At 48.7% G+C, this 25,000-nt stretch overlaps 1 pseudogene; it reads right to left on the bottom strand.

Moving 5' to 3' along the window:
* Window positions 1-1,255: 1,255 nt before the first annotated feature.
* LOC114688350 lies at window positions 1,256-15,201 on the bottom strand (annotated as a pseudogene).
* Between the last annotated feature and the right edge of the window lie 9,799 nt (window positions 15,202-25,000).

The following is a 25,000-nucleotide window of genomic DNA, read 5'->3' as shown; positions in this document are numbered from 1 at the left end:
ACAGAGGCCAGAAGAGGGTGTCATATCCTCTGGAACTGGAGTTACAGGTGGTTATGAGCCACCATGTGAGCAATGGGAATTGAAACACAGTCTTCTACAAGAACAGCAAGTTCTGTTAACTGCTGAGCCGTCTTTCCAGCTCCTTCACATTTCAGATACAACTGTAGTAAGTAGGGCTCAGGAGTGTTCAGATTTGTTCAAGACCCATGTTGACTACACAGCTAACACAAGGCTGGAGTCCAAGTGTGACCTGAAAGCCCATGTTCCGAATTCTGATGAAGACTATCCTTCCAGATGCTTTAAACACAAGAATCCAGATCTGGCTTGTAAAACATCAGGATAGGTTGACTTAAAGGGACTTTCAACTTTGTCCTTTGTTTTCTTTAGGCCCTAAAAAAAAATTTAAGGCTCCTGAAAGCAAGGCCTCAGCTACCGAATTACCCAAGGAGAAAGCAATTAAAACTGATTCAAAGTGCCCTGCTTCCACCAGCTCCACACAGGGCTTGTCCACTGGGAAAGGAATGTCCTGGGCCTCAGGAGCCCCTGACACAGGAGGCAGCAAGTTTCCCCCCTGAAGATGATGGTTCCAGTGACCTGGACTTGGAACAACTCATGGAAGACATTGGAGAGGCAGAGGAGAGAGGGGAGTCGCAGCAGAGGGATGGCTCAGAAGAGTTCCTGGCGGGCCTCTTTGAGGAGTAGTGTGCTCTGGTCCTTCTACTGCTGACTGCCTCTCAGTGATCCTGAGCAGATGTTGAATGTTGGGGTTGGTGACCTGCTCCATGCTTCAGGTCAGAGCTGTGCATCATGGGTAATAAAGCAGGTCTCTGGGTCCACTGCTTAGGCTGTGCTTCCTTTCATGTCGCTATGGCAACCTGCTTCTCTGGAGGGTATAGGAGGCTGGGGACAGCAGCAGGACCCAGGCCTGGGGAACCTTCAGAAAAGCATCTCTGTGGTCTTGACTTCCCTACTTCCTGGGGGCGACATGGCCTTAGGAAAGCATTGTGACCATCTGGTGTTTAGTTCCCTGTCTCACACCATCTATCTAGGGTTGTTGCTGATGTCCAGTGTGGTGGTCCATGGGAACCAGTCACAGTGTGTGCTGGTTATTACCCTCCCAGATGTGGGTGTACATCTTGTAGACAGGCTGCCAGCATTTGGGGATCCCCTGCCTTGGGCAGCTAGAAAAAAGTGATAGAGGAGGGGATCTTAGAGGGCCAGAAGTTAAGGGTCACATGAGTGACTCTTAATTAGATTCATTTAGGCAAATTCTGTGGATTGTTTTATTTTTGTGAGGAAGATCTAGGAAGTTAAAAAAGGGAACTGGAGTTTCTGATTTTCTCTGAGCTCAAACGCCCTGACATGTGGATTTCTGTCTCTGGCCATGGGTATCAGTGACCCATGAGATTTTGTCTCTGGCTGTGGGTATCAGTGGAAGCTGGGAGTCTTCTCACTAGAAGCACAGGTGACTCTGAGATCATCACCCAGACCCACTCATTTGGCCTTTACGATGGAGTACACAGTCTCTTCCTGGGGGTTCCCATGGACGGGCTGCAGGGTGGTGTTCCTGGGGAGGCTGGGCTTGAGCGGGCAATGGAGGCGTACACGATGTTGTTATCCTGCGGGGACAAGAGGTTGGATGGCAGCAGTGCAGCTGTGGCCACCATAAAGCAGCAGCTGCAGCCTGAGTGTCCTGTCACACCTGCAGCAGCTGCAGCCTGAGTGTCCTGCCACACCTGCAGCTAGCTGCTAGCCTGCAGTGTGTCCTGCCCACACCTGCAGCAGCTGCAGCCTGAGTGTCCTGCCACACCTGCAGCAGCTGCAGCCTGAGTGTCCTGCCCACACCTGCAGCAGCTGCAGCCTGAGTGTCCTGCCACACCTGTCCCAGCTGCAGCCTAAGTGTCCTGCCCACACCTGCAGCAGCTGCAGCCTGAGTGTCCTGCCACACCTGCAGCAGCTGCAGCCTGAGTGTCCTGCCACACCTGCAGCAGCTGCAGCCTGAGTGTCCTGCCACACCTGCAGCAGCTGCAGCCTGAGTGTCCTGCCCACACCTGCAGCAGCTGCAGCCTGAGTGTCCTGCCCACTTCTGCAGCAGCTGCAGCCTGAGTGTCCTGCCCACCTGCAGCCTCCACCCTTCTGCCTCCTTCTTCAACATCCCTTTAACTTCCCTCAGGCCTGAGTCTGAGTGGCTTACCTTGGGGTTCTCTTTGGGGTCCATATATTGTCCTAGAGAAAAGGAACACAGAGTGCTGAAGTCAAGATGTGACAGGAAGGGAGACAGATGGCTGGGAGTTCCAACAGTGAGGTGAGGACCTTGGTTACATGGGAGGGACAGGGTGAAGGAGGGAAGGGAGAAAATACAGAGGGATGCTCATGTAAGTGTGGGGTCTTGGGAGAAGAAGGCAGAGCTAGGTGGGGAAACAGGAAGCTGGCAGAATTTACCTTCAGGTTCAACATTGTCAGTGTTTTCAATGAGGTCCCTGCACAGGAACAAATGGACAACATATCAGAATCTGGACAGGAAAGGGTTAAGACATCAGGTGCTGGGCTGCAGAGATGGCTCAGTTAGGTAAGTAAGTGTCACATAAACAGGAAGTCCTGATTGCAGACCCAGGACCCACAGGATGCTGGATGCTGGAGAAGCAGAGACAGGCAGATACATCCCTGGAGTTCACTGGCCTGGACTAACAGATGAGCTCTAGATTCAGGGACAGACCCTGTCTCAAAAGATAAAGTGGAGGGCTGGAGAGATGGTTCAGCTGGCAAAGTGCCCACTTCACAAACACGAAGACCCAGATTTAGATCCCCAAGGACCCATGTGAAAAAAGCTGGACACGATGTGCCTGGAGAGTGGGATGGAGAGAGGAGGATCCCTGAAGCAGCCTGGCCCTACTGATGAACTCAGGTTAGTGAGAGACCCTGCCTCAAAATAAATATTGAATAAAGGTGGAGAAACTGAGGGAGTTACAACATAGACCTCTGGCCTCTACACACATGCACAAGTGCACACAGAGACAGCATACATGCAGGAACACAAAAGAGAACAGAGAGCTACTAAGGAAGACACACCATTGATCTCTGGCTTCTACACACATGGACACGTGGATGTGCACCTGCACATGTGCACACACAGGAACAGTAACAACACACACAGAACTGGGCATGGTGGTGCATGCTTGTAATCTCAGTGCTCAGGAGGTGGAGACAGGGGACTCCTGATGTTCACTGGCCAACCAACCTGGTCCAACTGTGAGTTCCAGACCAGTGGGAGACCCTGTCTGTACTAAACCAAACAAAACACACCAAACAATAACAACAGCAATAACAAAGATCCAAAACCCAAGGTGAAATGACTGTGGGTAAGGCCAGACCATCAAGACTGACAACTTGAGTTTCATCCCAAGGATCCACAAGGTGGAAGGAAAGAGAAAGCTCTCAGAAGTTGTCCTGTGACCTCCACATGTGGGCCATGTCAAGTCATACTCACACACATGGATACACATGCACGCAAACATACAAAATGCAATAAACATAATTATTTAAAAGAGTGGATGGCACTGGAGAACACACACAGACACACACACACACACACACACACACACACACACACACACACACACAGGAGCTGGATCCCTCTCAATGGTCTCTGCCATCCTCAGTGACTCAAGATGACATCACGGTGTTTGGCCCTCAGAATTAGATCTTCTCTGGAAGAGAATGAGAGACCATTGGGAAGGTGGCCTGGCCGAGGTCTCTCAGCACTAGCTGAAGGGAGTCATTCTAGGAAATCGGCTTGCCCTGGGCGGGAAAAGAGACTAGAAATAGGAAGAACCGAGTCTATTCTCTCTCACTACCTGGAAAACTAGAAGACAAGAAAGTTTTAGATCTCCTGGTAGGTGCTCAGGCTGGGTTCTGTAAGAAAGGACCTGAGATGGGACTGGAGGAAGGGCATCTGGCCAAAGAAGCCACAGGGAGAGGAGAGATGGAGGAAGCTGGGATGCAGTGTGGCTAGTGGATGCTTGAGTTATCTGCACAAGGCCCTGGGTTCCATCCCAGCACCTCATAAACCGGGTGTGGTTCGATGCCTGTCCTTCCAACAGTTGGGAGGTGGAGGCAAAAGATCAGAAGTTCAAGGTCATCCTTGGCTACAGAGTGAGTTAGAGGCCAGCCTAGACTAAATGAGACCATTTCTCAGAAAAAAGGGGTTGGAGAAGGAAGGTTCAGAGCAGGCCATGTACAGTAGGAAAAGAAGAGGCAGGAGAGAAGGGTGGAGAGGTTGGGAGGTGGAGAGAAAAGGGTAAGAGATGTGGAAGATCTGGAACAAAGGATTCTGGGGCAGCGGGGCTCACTGACCATAGAGAAAGACAGAGAGAAGAAAGGGAAGGATGGAGAGCTGTTGAATCCAGGCAGATGTTCAAGGCTGAGAGGAAACAGAGACAGAGAGGGCAGCCCAGGAAATGGAAGGAGAGAGGGAGGAAGAATGAGGTCTAAAGTGGGTGTTGTTCTGGGAAGGAGACTCCTGAGACCCTGCACTCCTTGTCAGTGTGTGAATCTGGTGCCTGAGGAGCCTGAGGTCATAGAGGACAAGGAGGGAGCAGACAGAATGAGTCAGTGGTTAGGGAGATGTGAAGAGTCCTGTGTGTGGTTCTCTTTTTTAATGTTATTTGAAGGGGCTGGAGAGATGGCTCAGTGGTTAAGAGCGCTGGCTGCTCTTGCAGAGGACCCGGATGGCGCTCACCTGGCTGGGGTTTCGGCTTTAGTCCTCTGTCCTGTGGGGAAGAAACAGTGTCAGTGTGACATCAGTGCTGATCCTCCATCATCCCTCTCAGCTGTCCTCTGTGTGCAGACCACCTTCAGAGGACAGGGGAGCAGAGAACCTGCCCCAGGCAGTCAGAGAGGAGCCTGAGCTCCCTCTGCTGGGCTGTGTCCTACACAGCAACCTCCCCAGATCTCTGCTAGGTCCATGTCCACCCCTGTCTCCTCTGCTTCCTTCACCAACCTTGAGTTCCCTCACTCCACACCTGCCTCATCTACTCTGCCTTCACCAGCCTTCCTTTTTGTGACTTTAGAGACCGTCTCTTTCTGGATTATATTTCACTCTACTGATCTATTTGTCTTGGTCCATACTATGCTGTTTTAATGACTGTAGTTTTTTTAAATTGTCACTTATTTATTATATGGTCGGGAGTGTGCCACAGTTTTTATAGACGTCAGAGGACAACTTGCAGGAGTTGATTTTTTTCACCATGTGGCTCCCAGGCTTCCACACTGACTCCTTTTACCCTCTGAGGGCTACTGTAGCTTTTTTAAAAAAAAATCTATTGTTCATTTATTTATTTATATTTATTTAGCTACTGTAGCTTTAAAAGTTTTTTGTTGATGTTGTTTTGTTTTGTTTTGCTTTAAGAATTTTAAAATTATCTGCACCTCTTTTGGTGTAGATGCCATGAGAGCAGAGGCCTGTGGGATTCAGGAGAGGGCTTCCGATCGATATGCCTGGAGCCAGAGTTACAGGCGGTTGTAAACTGCCTGATGTGGGTGCTGGAGCAGAACTCAGGTTCTCTGCCAGAGCAGCCAGTGCTCTTAACTGCGGAGCCATCCCTCCAGCCTCCTGTTGCAACTTTGATAAACTCTGGGATCAGACAGCGGGGGTGCTCCATTACTGGCCATTTTTGTTGTTATTTTATTTCATTTTGTTTTCGAGAATGTATGTGAATTTGAGAAGATGAATTATTTTTCAAAACTCCCATTGTACTTTAGATAAGAATTATATTGAATTTACTGATTATTTTTGTAGTACAGACATCTTTTAAAAAAAAATCCTTAATTCATTATTATTGTATGACTGTTTGCCTGCTGGTATTTCTGTTTGCCACACATGTGTCTGGTCCCTGTGGCAGTCAGAAGAGGGCATCAGATCCCCTGGAACAGCAGTTACAGGTTATTGTGAGCCATTGTCTGGGTGCTGGAATCAAACCCTGGTCCTCTGCAAGAGCAGCCAGTGCTCTTAACAAATGATCCGTCTCTCCAGCCTCCTAATACAGACATCTGAACTAATTTTTCCATTTTAAGAATGAGATGATTCCTACTCACCCGCTTCCTCTTTCTTTCAACAATGTCAGCCACTGTGTTTTGGAGAACAAGTCATTTGGTGCCTTAGTTTAGGCTTTTTCACTGCCCCCCCCCCCCCCCGAGACAGAGTTTCTCTGTGTAGTTTTTTTTTTTTTTCTTTGCGTGTCCTGGAGCTTGCTCTGTAGTCCAGGCTGGCCTCCAACTCACAGAGATCCGCCTGGCTCTGCCTCCTGTGTGCCTGGATTAAAGGCGTGTGCCACTTCTGCCCGGCCTTCCCTATGTGTTTTTAGATTATAATTTTAGTTTTAGAGATTTATTTTCATTTGTGTGTGTATATATATGTGTGCATGATTGTGTTTGCCATCCTGTTCCCATGTCCAAGGAGGCCAGAAGAGAGCCCTGGGTGCCTGAAGCTAGACTTACAGGAGGTTGTGAGCTGCTCCCTATGGGTGCTGGGAACTGAACTGGGGTCCTCTGCCAGAGCAGCAAGTGCTCTTAACTCCTGAACCATCTCTCTATGTTTTTTTCTTTTGACTTATAAATACACTTTATTTGTTTGTTTTTTGACAGCTCTGTGAGATCCACACAGGCACGTCTAATAGATCCCCAACTCAGCTGGTTAGCCCACTCCTAACTAACCCAAACAATTAAATTGTTTTCATTTTTTAATTGTTTGAGTTAGGTTAGGGTTAGATTTGAATGAAAAATCTTCATAACAGGCTCACCTATCTGAAATCTTTGTCATATTTGAGAGGTTATGGACCACTTAGGAGGTGCAGCCTTCTGGAAGAGTTATGTGTCACTGGAGGTGCGTTTTGAGAACTGTATTGCCCCCACCACCACTTCCAGCTTTCTCCCTGGTTTTTTTCTGCATGTGTTGCAGATGTGACTTCTCAGTGTCCTGCTTCAGCTGCCCCTCCACTATTAACCTTCCTTCTGGACCACAAGCCAAATCCAATTCTTCCTTCCACAAGTTACTTTTGATTATGATGTTTTATCACCACAGTGGAAAAGTAACCGCCATTACACACTCTCAAACAGACTTCCTCTTTCTGTCCCTATATGGCTTGGTTGTTTCACCAGAGTGTTTCTCAACACACTTAGACTTGTTCCTGTTCCCTGGTCCCCGTGTCATCCATCTAATCACTGAGTGTTTGTTTGAGGTCTTCCACACCCAAGGATGACTTTGAACTACTGATCCTCCTGCCTGCCCCTTCCACACACTGGAGTTACAGACATGCACTACCACACCAGGCTAATCACAAAGTCTGAAAGCTTTTGCCTTGACATTTTCCTGGTTCTGGCCATTCATCCCCATGTGCAGCTCCACTGTGGCAAAGTGACACAGCCTGGTCCCCTCCAGTCTGTCCTCTGCACCCTAAGACTGTGATGTCAGAATCCAGCTGCTGCTCAGGGCACAGCACCGCCCTTCACCTCTCACAGAGACACTGCTGTCCAGACTCTGTTCTCTCCAGCTGACCTGCTTCCATCCAGGTCCAGGGTTTCTCACCTGGGCAGTGATTTTAGTCAATGACGGTATTAGTGACCACACATCCTGTTCCCTCTCCTGCCTCCTTCCTGGTTCAGCTTGTGCAGTGAAACCACCCCTATCCTCAGAAGGACATAAAAAGAAACCCATTCCCTCTTAGAGCCCCTGCCATGTTGGTGGAGCCTGAAATCTCCTTAGAGTGCCCTGCCATGTTGATATCTACTTTCTGTCTGTTCATCACATCAATAACCTTCAGTAAACTCCTTCCTCCCCGGTAATCTGTCTCAGTGACCCTCTTGAATCCCCATCTGAGATTTTCACACACACTGATGTCACCATAGAAGGGTGCTGTGGTGGCCACTGCATTTTTCCTCTGGTATCAGAGACTTGGGGACCTGATTTACCAGGTTCCCTCTGGTCATTTCCTGCCTCCCCCACCAGCACCACACTGCTCAAGAGTTCCTGAAATGGTTTCCCTTTCCTAGAAGGCCAAAGAGTGTCCTCTACATGACTACCAGGCCTTTTCTATTTTGTGGAAGGAGGAGGGTTGAGATTAATTCTCATATAATCCAGGCTAGTCTTGAACTCAAGATCCTCCTGCCTCCACCTCCCAGGTGCACTTACTGAGGTGTGGATCACCACTGGCTGTCAGTGTTTTCATTTTTTAATTGTATTAGATGTTTTTATGCACCATGTGTGTGAGTGTGCACACACCATGGTGTGGGTGTGTTAAAGGACAACATCCAGGACTCAAGCTCTTTCCTCACTCAGCCATGCCCTGACCCTCGCATCTGGGCTGTCGTCAATCCCCTTCAGGACTCTGGTGTGGACTGTTCTGTGTAAACACTCAGGAAGTCTGATGGGGTGCAGTCTTGGACCACTTACCTTTCCTTCTCCTCCACCCGAGGAACACTGTCAACCCCAAACCCCAGCCAGGAGTACAGCAGCAGCCACTGCCAACCCAACTCTGGTTCCCAGACCCAGGGTCTGACTCTTCCCGCTCTTCTTCCCTTCTGTGGCTGTGAGTGCAGTTCTGGTGAGTGCAGAAGTTGCAGAGGTGGGGCTTGGAGAGGTGGTCCTGGGGGCTGGGAGGAGACAAAGGAAGTCAGCATTGAACGAGATTGGGAAGTGTAAGCCAAATAAACCTTTTCCTCCCTAAGTTCTTTGGTCATGGAGTTTTTCACAGCAATAGAAACTCGAACTAGGACACCTGCTGGCCCCTGCATCCCAAGTCATGGGCTCTGTTCTAGTTTCAAGTCCTCTGTTGAACCCCCATAGGGACCCTGCTGTGGGATGATTTCTGTCCAGGATGCTGCAATCTGTCTCCTGCAGTGCCAACTCCATTTCCCCAATAGCAGTGACTGTACCCTGCAGCCATGATGCTCTCACAGGGTTTGGGCACTTCCTGTGAAGAGCAGCCTGGGCTTTGGTTTGTGTAAGTGGAAGTTTCTCTCCCTTCAACAACTCCTAAATACCTGGCAGCTGCTTCCCAAATTACCACCCAGAGACTTATATAATTAATATATATTATATTAATATAATTATATATAAATGCTCTGCTGGTAGCTCTGGCTTATTACTAACTGGCTCTTACACTTAAATTAACCCATAATTTTTATCTATATTTAACTTGGTACCTTTTCTCAGTAGGGCAGTCTCATCATGTGTCCTCTGTATCTGCCTGAGGACTCCTGATCCAACACTTCCTCTTCCCAGCATCCCCAGAGACCTGTGTGTGTTGCCATGCACTTGTAATCCCAGTACTTCAAGGGGAAAATAGTCAGGTCACTGGGACACACTGCCAACTGTCCTAGGCTACTTTGTGAGTTCAGCCCAGAGTAAGATCCATCAAAGGAAACATAAGAAGAGAGACAGAGAGACAGAGAGCTAGAGAGAGGGAAAGAGAGACACAGAGAGAAATCTATCACTAGGGGTCTCTTTGCTTAGACTTGAAAGAGAAAACGTGCAAAGGAGAGTACTATTGAATTTGGCTACAAAAATGAAATTATGGAAAGAGAATTAATAAGCCAACCACAGGGTTCTTTTCAATACTTGTTGCAAATATTTCTCCAGGTGCAGTATCTTTGCCCTAAATGAGGATATTTTGCTCGGATGAAACATTTCTTTTTTTTTTTTTTTTGAAACATTTCTTTTGAGGTCTGTGGATGCAGCTCAGTGGTGGAGTGCTTGCCTAGGGTGCACGAGGCCCTGAGTCCATCTCAAGCAGGGGACACAGGAGTGGTGAAACGCCATTTTGGTCGCAGCTCTTGGGAAAGAGTTCAAGGCCATCTTAGGTTATATTGCAATTTGAGACTAGCATGGACACATGAGACTCTGTCTTAAAGAAATGGAAAAAAAAGAAAAATGTCTTTTTATCATTAATTTAATTATTTTAAAAACAATAGGCAAGAATATTCAGTTAATGAATTAATTTTAAAAATGCTGATAAAAAATACTGATGAAGAACTCACAGTGGAGGTGAGGTGTAAGTCAATGACAGAGCCCTTGTCTAGTGTGCATGTGGCCTTGGGAACAACAAAAAAAACATGGTGTGTCTTCCTGAAGCAGAGGAAGGCATGGCTGCCTTAAATTGATTGTTCTACAAGCACCTAATAGATTATCTCCAAGGCTGGAGACATTGGGATTTGAGGAAGAGGGAGGAGGCTGGAAGAACAGGAGTCATTTAGGGAAACGTGTAGGAGACACAGGAAATGCAGATGTAAGGTGCCTGTCAGCTCTGGCTGTGGAGTTTATCCTGAACCAGCACAGGGGTTAAGATGAGGACTGGTTTGCCAGGGAGGCAGGTGGGTCTAACCTGGAAGGGACAAACCCACTTATCACTGGTACTGCTGAGGATTGGTGATATAATTAATGATAATTGATTATTATTTGACTATTAATTTTATAATTTATTTTCAGCAGTGGTACATGAATGTGTGTATGTGTTTGTGTATCTCTGTGTGTGTGTGTTGTGTGTGTGTGTGTGTGTGTGTCAGAGGTTAACCTTGGGCATTCCTTCCTCAGATGTCATTCACCTTATTTGTAAGACAGACCACGTGAGCACCTGTAACCACAACACCGTGGAGATGGAGACAAGAGGATCAATGGGCTTCACAGCCCATCAGCCTGGCCCCAAACAGTGAGCTCCAGGTTCAGTGAGAGACCCTGCCTCAAGGAATAAGGTGGGTCTTACTAGAGGAGGAATCCCAATGACCATCCACTGTGGCCTTCCCAAACACAAAAATGAAATACCCCCCCCACATACACGTGAACCCATGCAAACACACACACACACACACACACACACACACACACACACAAACACGCATGTTTACACCAAATGTACACACTCCACAAAATTAAGACAGAAGAGAGGTAAGCAATAGTGTGAACTCAAGCAGAGGCCATGTGTCTACTGGTTGAGAGATGTTTGGAGGTAAAGGGTCCTTACGGGGCCTGTTCCTCACCAGCATACTGTTGGGCAGGGCTTGCATTCTTCATGTCTCCATGTCTCTCTCTGTATAATGACCACGAGAGTGCCCAGCAGTGGTGACAGGTGGCTGGGGTAATGTCCACACAGTGACCAGGCAGGGCCTGTGTGCACTCTGTGTGGAAGCTGCAGTTACAGTTGCCATGGACGAGGAGAAGTGACCAGAGAACCTGATCATGGTGAGAACATGAGGGTCTGTGTGGGAAGATGGGGGATGGGAAGGAAGGAGGGGAAGAGGGAAATGAGGGAGGGAAAAAAGAAACTGGGGGAGGGAGAGGTGAGGGATGTGTCCAGAGACTGGTGAAGTGGGGGGACCCAGAGGAGGAGGGGTTCACGGGACCAGAAGGCACCTACTGTGGAAGGCACGAGATATGGTGTAAAGTCTAGATCTAACGGAGACCCTGACACAGGACCAGGTGAAGGCTGCTCCGTCCTGGAGAGGCCAGATCCACATGGATTTGTGTCAACGAGGGTGGGGTGGGCAGGGCGGTAGTCAGTTTGGAGAAAGGAGCAGGAGACTGGGCCATCTGGGAAGAGCTGACCGGGGGTGGGGTGGATCTGAGGGCAATGAGGGGCAGCTCAGAGAGAGCAGCTAAGGCTTGGGATGGTTGTGGGGAAGAGGAAAGGTGGAGTTGTCAGAGCTCTGGGAGGGGACAGAACACATGAGAGGAGTCTGTGGGAAGGAACAGAAGTGTAGGATCTCTAATGACATCTATGGTACAAGGAAGTCAGGGACCACCTGGGTTGTGCTCTCCATGGGTGATGGTAAGGTGGGTTCCAGGAATCGACTGAAACTCCTTCATTCCTTCTTTTGTGTTCAGATGAACTCGGCAGAAGTACACTGTCTGGTCCTTCTTCTTCAAGTCCAGGATTCTGAGGACTCCGGATGTCTGAGGCTGTGTCCAGTTCAGGATGAGCCGGTTCTTGAAATGCTCATGTATGAAAGGTGGGGTGGAGTTGTAGATAAATTTCCCATGGAAGTTCTTCCATCTCCAGAGAATCCTCATCTGTGGATCCTCTGCCAACTCCCAGGGGAAGTAGAAGGAGAAGGGGATCTCGATGGAGCTGCCCTGGACACCAGAGAGGAGGGCTGGTTGGTTGACCCCAAAGGCATTTACTTTGTTGGATCCTGCAGAGTTACCTGGGAGGGATGGGGAGAATCTGAAGTCTCTTCAGGGAATGGAAAAGACAATTCAGTGCTTCCTGAGCCATTATCCATAGGACAGTCCTGTGTCCCATTGTCCCACACAGGACAGGACAGACAAGGAAGGGTTGGACTGGACCCACTCTGAGGATGAGCTCTATCTTGGGGCACACAGCACTGTCTGGATCCTCTAGCAGACCCCTGTCCACATGACAGCCTGCTCTTCCCAGCCCCACTGGCCCCTCCTGTGGTTAGGGCAGAGTCCCTGCTAACAAGGTCCCCACCACTCACCAGCTTGCAGACATGCAGCTGACATCAGCAGAAGCAGGATCCAAGCCATGGCCTGATTCCCTCCAGGAAGTGAGACCAGCAGAGCCATCAGGAAGGAGAGGAGCCCTGTGCAGGGACCCTGGGGTGCCCAGGAGTCAAGAGAATAATGATAAGATGACCCAGATGCACTGGACCTTCTCATGTGGAGGACAGAGTGGGGCAGGACCTCCCCATCTCCACCTCCTTGTGACCAGCAACTTCCTTCATGATTCTGGCTTCTTCTTTCCCATGCTGCAGAAGATCCGCCCTGTGGTCACTGTCAGGGTGGCTGTGACATTGAGCCCAGCCCATATTTTTAGCTGGAAGATGTGGAATTGACCTTTGTATGCCTGGCTCTTCTCTCTTACTTCTTGACCTTCTGTCTTATCCAGTCTTACCCATTTCCTATGTGGCCTGTAATTATTGTTTTCACAACACCTCTAGAGATCTTCCTCTCCTGCCATTTTCCTCCTCAATCTATTTTTTTTGTTTGTTTTGTTTTGTTTTGTTTTTCAAGACAAGGTGTCTTTGTGTAGGTTTGCGCCTTTTCCTAGAACTCGCTTTAGAGACCAGGCTGGCCTCGAACTCACAGAGATCTGCCTGCCTCTGCCTCCCGAGTGCTGGGGTTAACGGTGTGTGCCAACAGCCCAATCTATTTTTTATTGTGTCTCCCATCATGCTGTCTGTCTGTCTGCCTGTCTCTCTAGTAATCTCAGGCACAGAAGTGGTCAGTTTCTTCTCACTTCAGACACAGTGAGGATGGAGGTGATGAGGAAACACATTCAGTCCCCAGCCCTAGCTCAGTGTCTACACCACCATCTGCTCTTTGTCCTCTTCTTGTCCTTCAGGGACTCTGTACAGCACCCAGCAGAACCAAGGCCCAGTGGACACTCTCGCCCTGGCCTGCTCGCTGCTGCCGAGTCTGTAATTACCCTGGTTTTCCTGGGTGATCGTCTCCCTCCCCTAGACAGTGATCCAAAGCTGCTCCAGTTTCTGAAGGAGACTTTCTACATCCCACCAACCTTCACACACCTCAGAAGAGGATGCCAAGGATCAGAAAAGCCCTGGCACATGTCACATGACTTCCATATGGCCAGTTGACTGGACTCCACACCGACTTCAGTCTGCCTGCTACTTGCAGCCTCTGAACTCTCCTCAAAGTTCAGAGATCAGCTGCTAGGTTCGCAGGACACTGTTCCCACAAAGCACTTGAGTGACCCCCTTTAGCTGTGGCTGTTCTAGAACCTTCTTTGGATGAAGTGGGCAAAGACTCAGAGCAGCAACATTCACTTATGATCCCAGCTGCCCCTCGAGCTCTTCTTCACTGCTGCTACCTGCTGGGTCCTTAATTCCAAGTCATGGGTCTGTTCTAGTTTCAAGTCCTGGACTCAGTGAATCCCCACAGGGACCCTTCTGAGGGATGATTTCTGTCCAGGATGCTGCCATCAGTCTCCTGCAGTGCCAACCCCGTTACCCCCAATAGCAGTGACTGGACCCTGCAGCCAGGATGCTTTCACATGGGAGAGGCACTTTGTATGGGAAAGCAGCCTGGGGCTTTGGTATGCACACATCAGGCTTTTACATACATGTGACCATGGGGGAGTGTCTCTACTTATATGAGTGCATACATTCACTTGCACACCGACACACACAAATCACTAAAGACACCTTTCACAGCTGATCTGCCACCACACGTTTACCCAGTATTCATCCTGAGTAAACACAGCCTCCCAGGACAGGCTTTGTGATTCTTTAGACTGCAGTTCCTGATGGTGTCGCCAGTATTCAGACTCTGATTTTATACCCAGCTGTGTTTTCCCATGACAATGGTGGCAGAGAACAGGCTCAACCCTTCCTGTTTCTGTGTGAATCATCCAGGTAGAACCTAGAGGGAACAGTAGATAAACATAGAGAGAAATCAAGCAAGAAAGGAGCTAGACATGAGAGCAGAATAGAAACTGTGCAGAGAGAGAACTATCACAGAATAACAAAGTGTATGAACTAAGGAGTTTCGTGTACATAGATTCATTTCTTTTCATCAAAGGTTAATTATCAGCTGGTTGTAGATTCTTCCCGGACCCTGGGAGGGGACTATCGAGGGCCTGGACCCCCATAGTCCCCGATAGAGGAGGAAGGTTCAGAGGAGGCCATGCACAGTAGGAAAAGAAGAGGCAGGAGAGAAGGGTGGAGAGGTTGGGAGGTGGAGAGAAAAAAGCAAGAGATGTGGAAGATCTGGAACAAAGGATTCTGGGGCAGCAGGGCTCACTGACCATAGAGAAAGACAGAGAGAAGAAAGGGAAGGATGGGAGAGCTGTTGAATCCAGACAGATCTTCAAGGCTGAGAGGACACAGAGACAGAGAGGGCAGCCCAGAAAATGGAAGGAGAGAGGGAGGAAGAATGAGGTCTAAAGTGGGTTTGTTCTCTGGGAAGGAGACTCCTAAGACCATGAACTCCTTGTCAGTGTGTGAATCTGGTGCCTGAGGATCCTGAGGTCATAGAGGACAAGGAGGGAGCAGACAGGATGAGTCAGTGGTTAGTGAAGACCCCAGGGTGTGTTTCTCCTTTTTTTTTTTAAAAAAAAAAATTGTTATTCGAAGGGGCTGGAGAGATGGCTCAGTGGTTAAACGCGCTGGCTGCTCTTGCAGAGGACCCGGATGGCGCTCACCTGGCTGGGGTTTCGGCTTTAGTCCTCTGTCCTGTGGGGAAGAAACAGTGTCAGTGTGACATCAGTGCTGATCCTCCACCATCCCTCTCAGCTGTCCTCTGTGTGCAGACCACCTTCAGAGGACAGGGGAGCAGAGAACCTGCCCCAGGCAGTCAGAGAGGAGCCTGAGCTCCCTCTGCTGGGCTGTGTCCTACACAGCAACCTCCCCAGATCTCTGCTAGGTCCATGTCCACCCCTGTCTCCTCTGCTTCCTTCACCAACCTTGAGTTCCCTCACTCCACACCTGCCTCATCTACTCTGCATTCACACACCTTCTTTTTTTGTGCCTTTAGAGACCGTCTTTTTCTGGGTTATATTTCACTCTACTGGTCTGTTTGTCTTGGTCCGTACTATGCTGTTTTAATGACCACAGTTTTTTGCCACTTATTTATTATGAGGTAGGGGGTGCCGTAGTTTGTATGGAGGTCAGAGGGCAACCCGCAGGAGTCGATTTTCTCCACCTGAGGGCTACCGTATTTCTTTTTAAAAAGTCTATTATTCATTTAGCTACTGTAGCTTTTAAAGTTTTTTGTTATTGTTTTGTTTTTAGAATTTTAAATTTATGTGCACATGAGAGTAGATGCCTGTGGGATTCAGGAGAGGGCTTTAGACTGGCCTGCAGCTGGAGTTACAGGCGGTTGTAAACTATCTGATGTGGATGCAGGAGCAGAACTCAGGTTCTCTGACAGAGCAGCAAGTGTTCTTCACTCCTGATCCATCTCTCTGTGTTTTCTCTTTTGACTTATAAGCACACTTTTCTTTGTTGTTCTTTGTTTTTTGGACAGCTCTGTTAGATCCACACAGGCACTTCAACTGTAACCACAAATCACCTGGTCAGCCCACCGCTGTGCAGGTTTGAGTGAAAAATCTTCACCACAGGATCACCTATTTGAACCCTTGGTCATATTGTGGAGGTTATGGACTATTTAGGAGGTGCAGCCTTCTAGAAGAGGTGTGTGTCACGTGGGGTGAGTTTTGAGAACATAATGCCCCACCTCACTTCCAGCTTTCTCCCTGGTTTTCTGCATGTGTTGCAGATGTGACTTCTCAGTGTCCTGCTTCAGCTGCCCCATCATTATTAACCTTCCTTCTGGGACCGCAGGCCAAATCCAATTCTTCCTTCCACAAGTTACTTTTGATTCTGATGTTTTATCACCACAGTGGAAAAGTAACCACCATTACACACTCTCAAACAGACTTCATCTTTCAGTCCCTATATGGCTTGGTGGTTTCACCAGAGTGTTTCTCAACACACTTAGACTTGTTCCTGTTCTCTGGTCCCCATGTCATCCATCTAATCACTGAGTGTTTGTTTGAGGTCTTCCACACCCAAGGATGACTTTGAACTACTGATCCTCCTGCCTGCCCCTTCCACACACTGGAGTTACAGACATGCACTACCACACCAGGCTAATCACAAAGTCTGAAAGCTTTTGCCTCGACATTTTCCTGGTTCTGGCCATTCATCCCCATGTGCAGCTCCACTGTGGCAAAGTGACACAGCCTGGTCCCCTCCAGTCTGTTCTCTGCACCCTAAGACTGTGATGTCAGAATCCAGCTGCTGCTCAGGGCACAGCACCGCCCTTCACCTCTCACAGAGACACTGCTGTCCAGACTCTGTTCTCTCCAGCTGACCTGCTTCCATCCAGGTCCAGGGTTTCTCACCTGGGCAGTGATTTTAGTCAATGACGGTATTAGTGACCACACATCCTGTTCTCTTTCCTTTCTGGTTCAGCTTGTGCATTGAAACCACCCCTATCCTCAGAAGGACATAAAAAGAACACCCCTTCCCTCTTTGGAGTCCCTGCCATGTGGGTGGAGCCTGAAATCTCCTTAGAGTGCCCTGCCATGTTGATATCTACTTTCCTGTCTGTCCATAGCATCGATAACCTTCAGTAAACTCCTTCCTCCCCAGTAATCTGTCTCAGTGACCCTCTTGAATCCCCATCTGAGACCTTTACACACACTGATGTCATCATAGCAGGGCGCTGAGGTGGCCACTTCATTTGTCCTCTGGTATCAGAGGCTTGGGGACCTGACTTACCAGGTTCCCTCTGGTCATCTCCTGCCTCCTCCACATGCACCACACTGCTCAAGAGTTCCTGAGATGGTTTCCCTTTCCTGGAAGCACAGAGAGTGTCCTCTACAGGACTCCTAGCTCTTTCCTGGTTAATTTATTGAAGAGAGGGGAATGAGATAAATTCTCATATAGTCCAGGCTACCCTTGAACTCAAGATCCTCCTGCCTCCACCTCCCAGGTGCACCGACTGAGGTGTGAATCACCGTTGGCTGTCATTGTTTTCATTTTTTTTTATCGTAGTATATTTATTTACTTACCGTGTGTGTGTATGCACATGCTATGGCATGCGTGTGTTAGAGGACAATGTCCAGGACTCAGCTCTTTCCTTGGGCATGTGGGCTCTGAGCATTTCCAGTGCCCTGACCTCCGGAGCCATCTCTCCGCCTCTGGCTGTCACTATTTATTCTTTGACATCCTATGTTATTTTCTTCCTCTGAGTTCCTCTAACCACCTGTCTCTCCTCGGACCTGTCTGTCAACACCACAGCTCTTTCTGAAATGAACACTCAGCTCTTGGGTGGCTCTGCCATCACCATGCAGTTACTGGAGAAACCAGATGTTCATCCACATGTGATCCTCCAGTTTCAAGCCAGACTTTGGGAAGTGGAGCAATACAGCTTTGCTGAGGCGACCTCCGGTCCCTGGTGCTTTCCCCTCCCCAGGTTTCTCCTGGGCAGCCCCTTTCTCCTCTGTAACCACAGGGGAGGACTGATGACCTGTGACTAAGTCAACAGAGATGAACTGAGCCATGACTGGACTGTGCGTTCACAGACTTAGCCCTGCAGAACCTCACTTGAGGAAGCGGCTTCAGGTAGAATCCCAGTGAGGTTAGCAGTGCAGGGCTGCAGTCACCAAACAAACCACAGCAGCAAACAGACCCCAGGTACTCTAAGCTCAAGCCCAGAGCCTGACTGGGACTCAGGAGGAGGCCGTCAGGGATCTGCCCTGGGGAGGCAAGAATCCACCCTTAGGTATTGCTCCTCTAAATCTGACCACCTTACTTCTTTTTAAAGACAAGTCTCTCACTGGGACCTAGTCTCACCAGTTAGGACAGTATAGCAGCCATCCTCCCTCAGGGATCATCCTGTCTCCACCTCCTCAGCACTGGGATTACATGGAGTGTGGTCATGGAACCTCCAGCTTGCATGGCAGCACTTTCCTGACTCAGCCATCCCCTGAGGATTCACATCTGTGCTCTCGTCAATCCCCTTCAAGGACTCTGGTGTGGACTGTTCTGTGAAAACACTCAGGAAGTGCGATGGGGTGCAGTCTCGGACCACTTACCTTTCCTTCTCCTCCACCTGAGGAACACTGTCAACCCCAAAACCCCAGCCAGGAGTACAGCAGCAGCCACTGCCAACCCAACTCTGGTTCCCAGACCCAGGGTCTGACTCTTCCAGCACTTCTTCTCTTCTGTGGCTCTGGAGAGTGCAGTTCTGGTGAGTGCAGAAGTTGCCATGGTGGGGCTTGGAGAGGTGGTCCTGGGGGCTGGGAGGAGACAAAGGAGGTCAGCATGGAACTTCCCTGGCAGGCATGATGCTCTGAGGATGCCTCTGCTGCACTCCTTGCCCCTCAGACTACTGAAGCAATGGACTCCAGGGAACTGGGGTCACCCAGGGAGTCTCATGCTGGGAGAAGGAAAAGGCTGAAGTCTGGAGACAGCCAGAGGAAGAACTGGTCTCCCAGAAAGAGAGTTCACACAGTCCTGAGAACTCCTCAGATCAACCTGCAGGAGAGACTGGACAGAGACAGTGATGGCTCACTGGGGGCTGGGCCACACCAGACCTGGGACTGCTCAGCTCTGCACATGTCTTGTCTTCTATTTAAGCCTAAACCTCATGTCAGGACCTGTCAAAGCCCCAACTATGGAGTTGTCACTGAACCTCCAGTATGGCCATGCCGTGTAAACCTCTTTGCTCTGCTTTTCCTGTGACTGTCTCTTTAATTGTCCCATTGGGAACAGATGGCCAAGCCTGGCTTGTTAGAGCTGCTGGGACCAGGTTCTGATCCTGCACTCAAGAACAAGTGGGTCCTTCTTGAATATGGGGGCACACATGGGCATCTTGTCTCCTTTGGGGGGTGCGGAATGAGGAACAGCTCTTTGAAGCTCACACAGGAAGAAGAGAACATTTGCTGAGCCTGAGAATGGGTGAGCAAGGACAACTCTCTATTTCCTGGTAGGAATGTCCTCAGACCCTCATGTCATCTCTTACAAAGAGCAATCTCTAAGTCACACAGATCAAAAAACAGTCATTGTCTTTTGTTTTGTTTTGTTTTGTTTTTTTCGAGACAGGGTTTCTCTGTGTAGCTTTGGAGCCTGTCCTAGAACTCACTTTGTAGCCCAGGCTGGCCTCGAACTCACAGAGATCAGCCTGCTCTGCCTCCCGAGTGCTGGGATTAAAGGTGTGCACCACTGCCACCCGGCTAAACAGTCATTTTCTAATAAAGTTCTTGTTAGAACAGAAGTAGCCGGCAAGTGTGGACAATGCTGCTCTAAAGATCTGAGTTATTGAATGAAAATCTCAGGACCGGGCACGGCTTGCCTCCCTCTGGGTCAGCAAGGTCCAGAGACCCCTTGTACAATATAGACTACTGTCACTGCTCTTGGATGCCCCCATAGCTAGATGGTAAGAACGGATTGCTGAAGATACTGCTCGATTTTGATGTAGATATGATCAAAATTCATTTTATAAATGCGTGAAACATTTAAGTCATTGAACACTACTAAAAATCTTTTTCCATTTATTTTATGTATGTGTGTAGTATATATCTGTGAGTTAACATACAGGAACCTACACACACAAGCAGATGAGCCTGTGTACACAGACAGACAGACACACAGACACACACACAGACACAGACACACACAGACACACACACACACACACACACACACACACACACACACACAGATAGAGACGTGTGCCTGATTATTCATGTGCAGGCCAGAAAGGCTTCTGGTGTCCTCTTGCAACATTCTCCACCTGTTCCTCAGAGGCAGGTCTCTGTGAAATGGGGGCTTCAGAATCAGCTAGGCTGAAAGCCAACAAACTCAGCAATCCTCCTGCCTCCACCTCCTTGGAACTGGTGTCACAGCATATGCAGGGACACCCAGCTTCCTATGTGGGTGTTTGAATTTGAACTTTGGTCCTCACAATCACAAAGCCAATGCTCTGAACCACTCTTAACATTTTTTTAAAGTCCTTGTAGCCCAGACTGGCCTTGACCTTGTGTGTAGTAATGACATTCCTGATCTCAGTACCTCCCAGCTACTAGGATTACAGTTATGCACCAAACCACTTTAAGAAAGGCCACCTTGGACTGGAGAGATGGTTCAAATGGTTAAGAGCACTGGTTGCTCTTCAGGAGGTCCTGAGTTCAACTCCTGAAACCACATATATCACAACCATCTATAATGAGATCTGGTGTCCTCTTCTGGCACACATGCAGGCATAACACTGTATACATAATAAATAATAAATTAAGTAATTAATTAATTAAAAAAAGAAAGTTCATCTTGACTGGCCAGTGGTGGCACCAGCCTTTAATCCTAGCACTCTGAAGGCAGAGCCAGGCCGATCTCTGTGTGTTAGAGCCTGCCTGGTCTACATAGCAACTTCCAGGCCAGCTATGGCTACATAGTGAGTCCTTGTCAAAAAAAAAATTCATTTTTGTTGGTATAAATGTATGTAATATAAGCTATATCATTTGAACTCTGCAATATACAGCTCAGTGGCTTACAGCACATTCATTCTGTGGAGCAGCCAACCATTGCTATTCAGTACCAGACCTTTTTAAAAAGAATTTCCTTTGTTGTCCTAATTTTAGCAGGGAGTGTAGGCAAATGTGTGTGTGTGTGTGTGTGTGTGTGTGTGTGTGTGTGTGGGGGGGGGCGTGCACACACACACGTTGATGTATACATATATATTACCTTCTCTCCCAGAATGTCCCAAAAGAACAAAGCAAAAAACAAAGGTGTTGGAAGTACAGTGGTAGAATACTAACACAGATGGGAACAGTCACATCAGCCATTGACAAGGATAGAGTCAGACACTAGGAAAGTGTGTCCTGAGGGGGAAACGACAGGTCAGCAACCGAGGAGATGCCTCAGTCCTCAAGTACCTGCCTTGTGTCCTGGTTAGTTATTTTGTCAATGTGACACAAGCTGTAGTTATCTGGGAAGAGGAACCTCAACTGAGAAAATGCCTCCATCAGATTGCCCGTAGGCAAGTCTGTAGGACATTTTCCTGATTGGTGATTGATGTGGGAGGCCCAGCTCACTGTGGGTGGTACCATGTCAGGGCAGAGGTCCTGGATGTTATAATCCAAGCAGGCTGAGCAAGCCATGGAAAGCAAGCCAGTGAGCAGCACCCCTCCATGGCTTCTGCCTCAGTTCCTGCTTCCAGGTTCCTGCCTGGAATTCCTGCCCTGACTCCCCTTGATGATGGAACGTGATTGGGATGTGTAAGCCAAATAATCATTTTCCTCCACAAGTCTTTTTTCATGGTGTGTTTCACAGCAATAGAAACTCAAACTAGGTCACCTTTGAGGCACAGAGTCCTGAGTCGCATCCCCAGGGACCTGTGTGTGTTGCCATGCACTTGTAATCCAGCACTTCAGGGGGAAGATAGGCAGAGCCTGGGGCTCACTGCCAGCTGGCCTAGACCATTGGTGAGTTCAGCCCAGAGAAAGACCTCCAGAGAGAGAGAGAGAGAGAGAGAGAGAGAGAGAGAGAGAGAGAGAGATCACACGAAGTCTTTTTGCTTAGACACCAAAGAGAAAATTGCAAAGGAGAGTAATATTGAATTGGCTACAAAAATGAAATTATGGAAAGAGAATTAATAAGCCAACCACAGGTTCTTTTCAATACTTGTTGCACATATTTCTCCAGGTGTGATATCTTTGCCCTAAATGAGGATATTTTGCTCGGATAAAACATTTCTTTTGAGGTCTGTGGATGCAGCTCAGTGGTGGAGTGCTTGCCTAGGGTGCACGAGGCCCTGAGTCCATCTCAAGTGCTGCACACAGGAGTGGTCACACACCCTTGTGATCCCAGCACTCTGGAAGTGGAGGCAGAAGAGTCAGAAGTTCAAGGTCATCGTCAGCTATATAACAAGTTTGAGGCCAGCATGGACTACATGAGATTTTTGTCTTTAAAAAAATGGAAAGAAAATAAAAATGTCTTTTTATCATTAATTTTAATATTTTAAAAACAATGGGCAGGAATATTCAGTTAGTGAATTAATTTTAAAAATACAGATGGAAGAAGTCATAGTGGAGTGAGGTATAACTCAATGTCTAGTGTGCACGTGGCCTTGGGGACCATCTGAAGTCCTGCTAAAGAAAAAACATGGTGTGTCTGCCTGAAGCAGAGAAAGGCATGGCTGCCTTAAATTGATTGTTCTACAAGCACTTAATAGATTATCACCAAAGCTGGAGACATTGGAAAGGAGGAAGAGGGAGGAGGCTGGAAGAACAGGAGCATTTAGGGAAACATGTAGGAGACACAGGAAATGCAGATGTAAGGTGCCTGTCAGTTCTGGCTGTGGAGTTTATCCTGAACCAGCACAGGGTTAAGATGAGGATGGTTTGCCAGAGGCAGGTGGATCTAATCTGGAAGAGACAAACCCACTTATCACTGGCACTGCTGAGAATTGGCAATGTAATTAATACTTATTATTTGACTATTAATTTTATATTTTATTTTCTAAAATGTATTTTTTATTAAATTTTTGCAGCACATAATGGTACATGAATGTGTGTGTGTGTGTTGTGTGTGTGTGTGTGTTTGTGTGTGTGTCAGAGGTTAACCTTGGGATGTTCCTTCCTCAGATGTCATTCACCTTATTTGTAAGACAGACCACGTGAGCACCTGTAACCACAACACTGTGGAGATGGAGACAAGAGGATCAATGGGCTTCACAGCCCATCAGCCTGGCCCAAACAGTGAGCTCCAGGTTCAGTGAGAGACCCTGCCTCAAGGAATGAAGGTGGGTCTTACTAAGGAGGATCCTAATGTTCATACTGGCCTTCCCAAGTACAAAAAATGGATACATGTACACATACACACACACACACACACACACACACACACACACACACACACACACACACAGCATGCATGTTACACCATATTACACATGTCCACAAAATCAAGACAGAAGGAGGCTAAGCAATAGTGTGAACTCGAGCAGAGGCCATGTGTCTACTGGTTGAGAGATGCTTGGAGGTAAAGGGTCCTTTCAGGGCTGTTCCTCACCAGCATGACTTGGGCAGTGTTGAAATCTGCTGGTCTCTGTGTCTCTCTGTATAATGACCATGAGAGTGCCCAGCAGTGGTGACAGGTGCTGGGTAATGTCCACACAGTGACTAGGCTGGGCCTGTGTGCACTCTGTGTGGAAGCTGCAGTTACAGCTGCCATGGAGGAGGAGAAGTGACCAGAGAACCTGATCATGGTGAGAACATGAGGGTCTGTGTGGGAAGGTGGGGATGGGGAGGAAGGAGGGAAGAGGGAAATGAGGGAGGGAAAAAAGAAACTGGGGCAGGGAGAGGTGAGGGATGTGTCTAGAGACTGGTGAAGTGGGGGACCCAGAGGAGGAGGGGTTCACGGACCAGAAGGCACCTACTGTGGAAGGCACGAGATATGGTGTAAAGTCTAGATCTAACGGAGACCCTGACACAGGACCAGGTGAAGGCTGCTCCGTCCTGGAGAGGCCAGATCCACGTGGATTTGTGTCAACGAGGGTGGGGTGGGCAGGGCGGTAGTCAGTTTGGAGAAAGGAGCAGGAGACTGGGCCATCTGGGAAGAGCTGAGGCTGGGGTGGGGTGGATCTGAGGGCAATGAGGGGCAGCTCAGAGAGAGCAGCTAAGGCTTGGGGATGGTTGTGGGGAAGAGGAAAGGTGGAGTTGTCAGAGCTCTGGGGAGGGGACAGAACACATGAGAGGAGTCTGTGGGAAGGAACAGAAGTGTAGGATCTCTAATGACATCTATGGTACAAGGAAGTCAGGGCACCAGGGCCTGACCTGGGATGTGCTCACCAGGAGTGATGGTGAGTTGGGTCCATAATTGACTGCCACACCTTCATGCCATGTCTTGTGTTCAGAGAAACTCGGCAGAAGTACACTGTCTGGTCCTTCTCCTTCAAGTCCAGGATTCTGAGGACTCCGGATGTCTGAGGCTGTGTCCAGTTCAGGAAGAGACGGTTCTTGAAATGCTCATGTATGAAACCCGAGGAAGAGTTGTAGATAAATTTCCCCATGGAAGTTCTTCCATCTCCAGAGAATCCTCATCTGTGGATCCTCTGCCAACTCCCAGGGAAGTAGAAGGAGAAGGGGATCTCGATGGAGCCGCCCTGGACACCAGAGAGGTGTGCTGGTTGGTTGACCCCAAAGGCATTTACTCTGTTGGATCCTGCTGAGTTACCTGGGAAGGATCGGGAGATTTGAAAACACTTCAGGGCTTAGAAAGGACAACCCAGAATTTCTGACTCTTCACCTACCAGTGGATTTGGACACAGGCAAGGACTGTCCTTATGTCCCACTGTCCTATATGGACAGGACACACAAGCAGTGTTGGACTGGACCCACTCTGAGGATGAGCTCTCTCTTGGGGCACAGGGCATCTGCTGGCTCCTCTAGCAGACCCCTGTCCACATGACAGCCTGCTCTTCCCAGCCCCACTGGCCCCTCCTGTGGTTAGGGCAGAGTCCCTG

This window comes from Peromyscus leucopus, unplaced genomic scaffold (assembly GCF_004664715.2).
Source record: "Peromyscus leucopus breed LL Stock unplaced genomic scaffold, UCI_PerLeu_2.1 scaffold_1364, whole genome shotgun sequence".
NCBI lineage: Eukaryota > Metazoa > Chordata > Mammalia > Rodentia > Cricetidae > Peromyscus > Peromyscus leucopus.
This window is presented reverse-complemented; position numbering and strand designations above follow the sequence as displayed.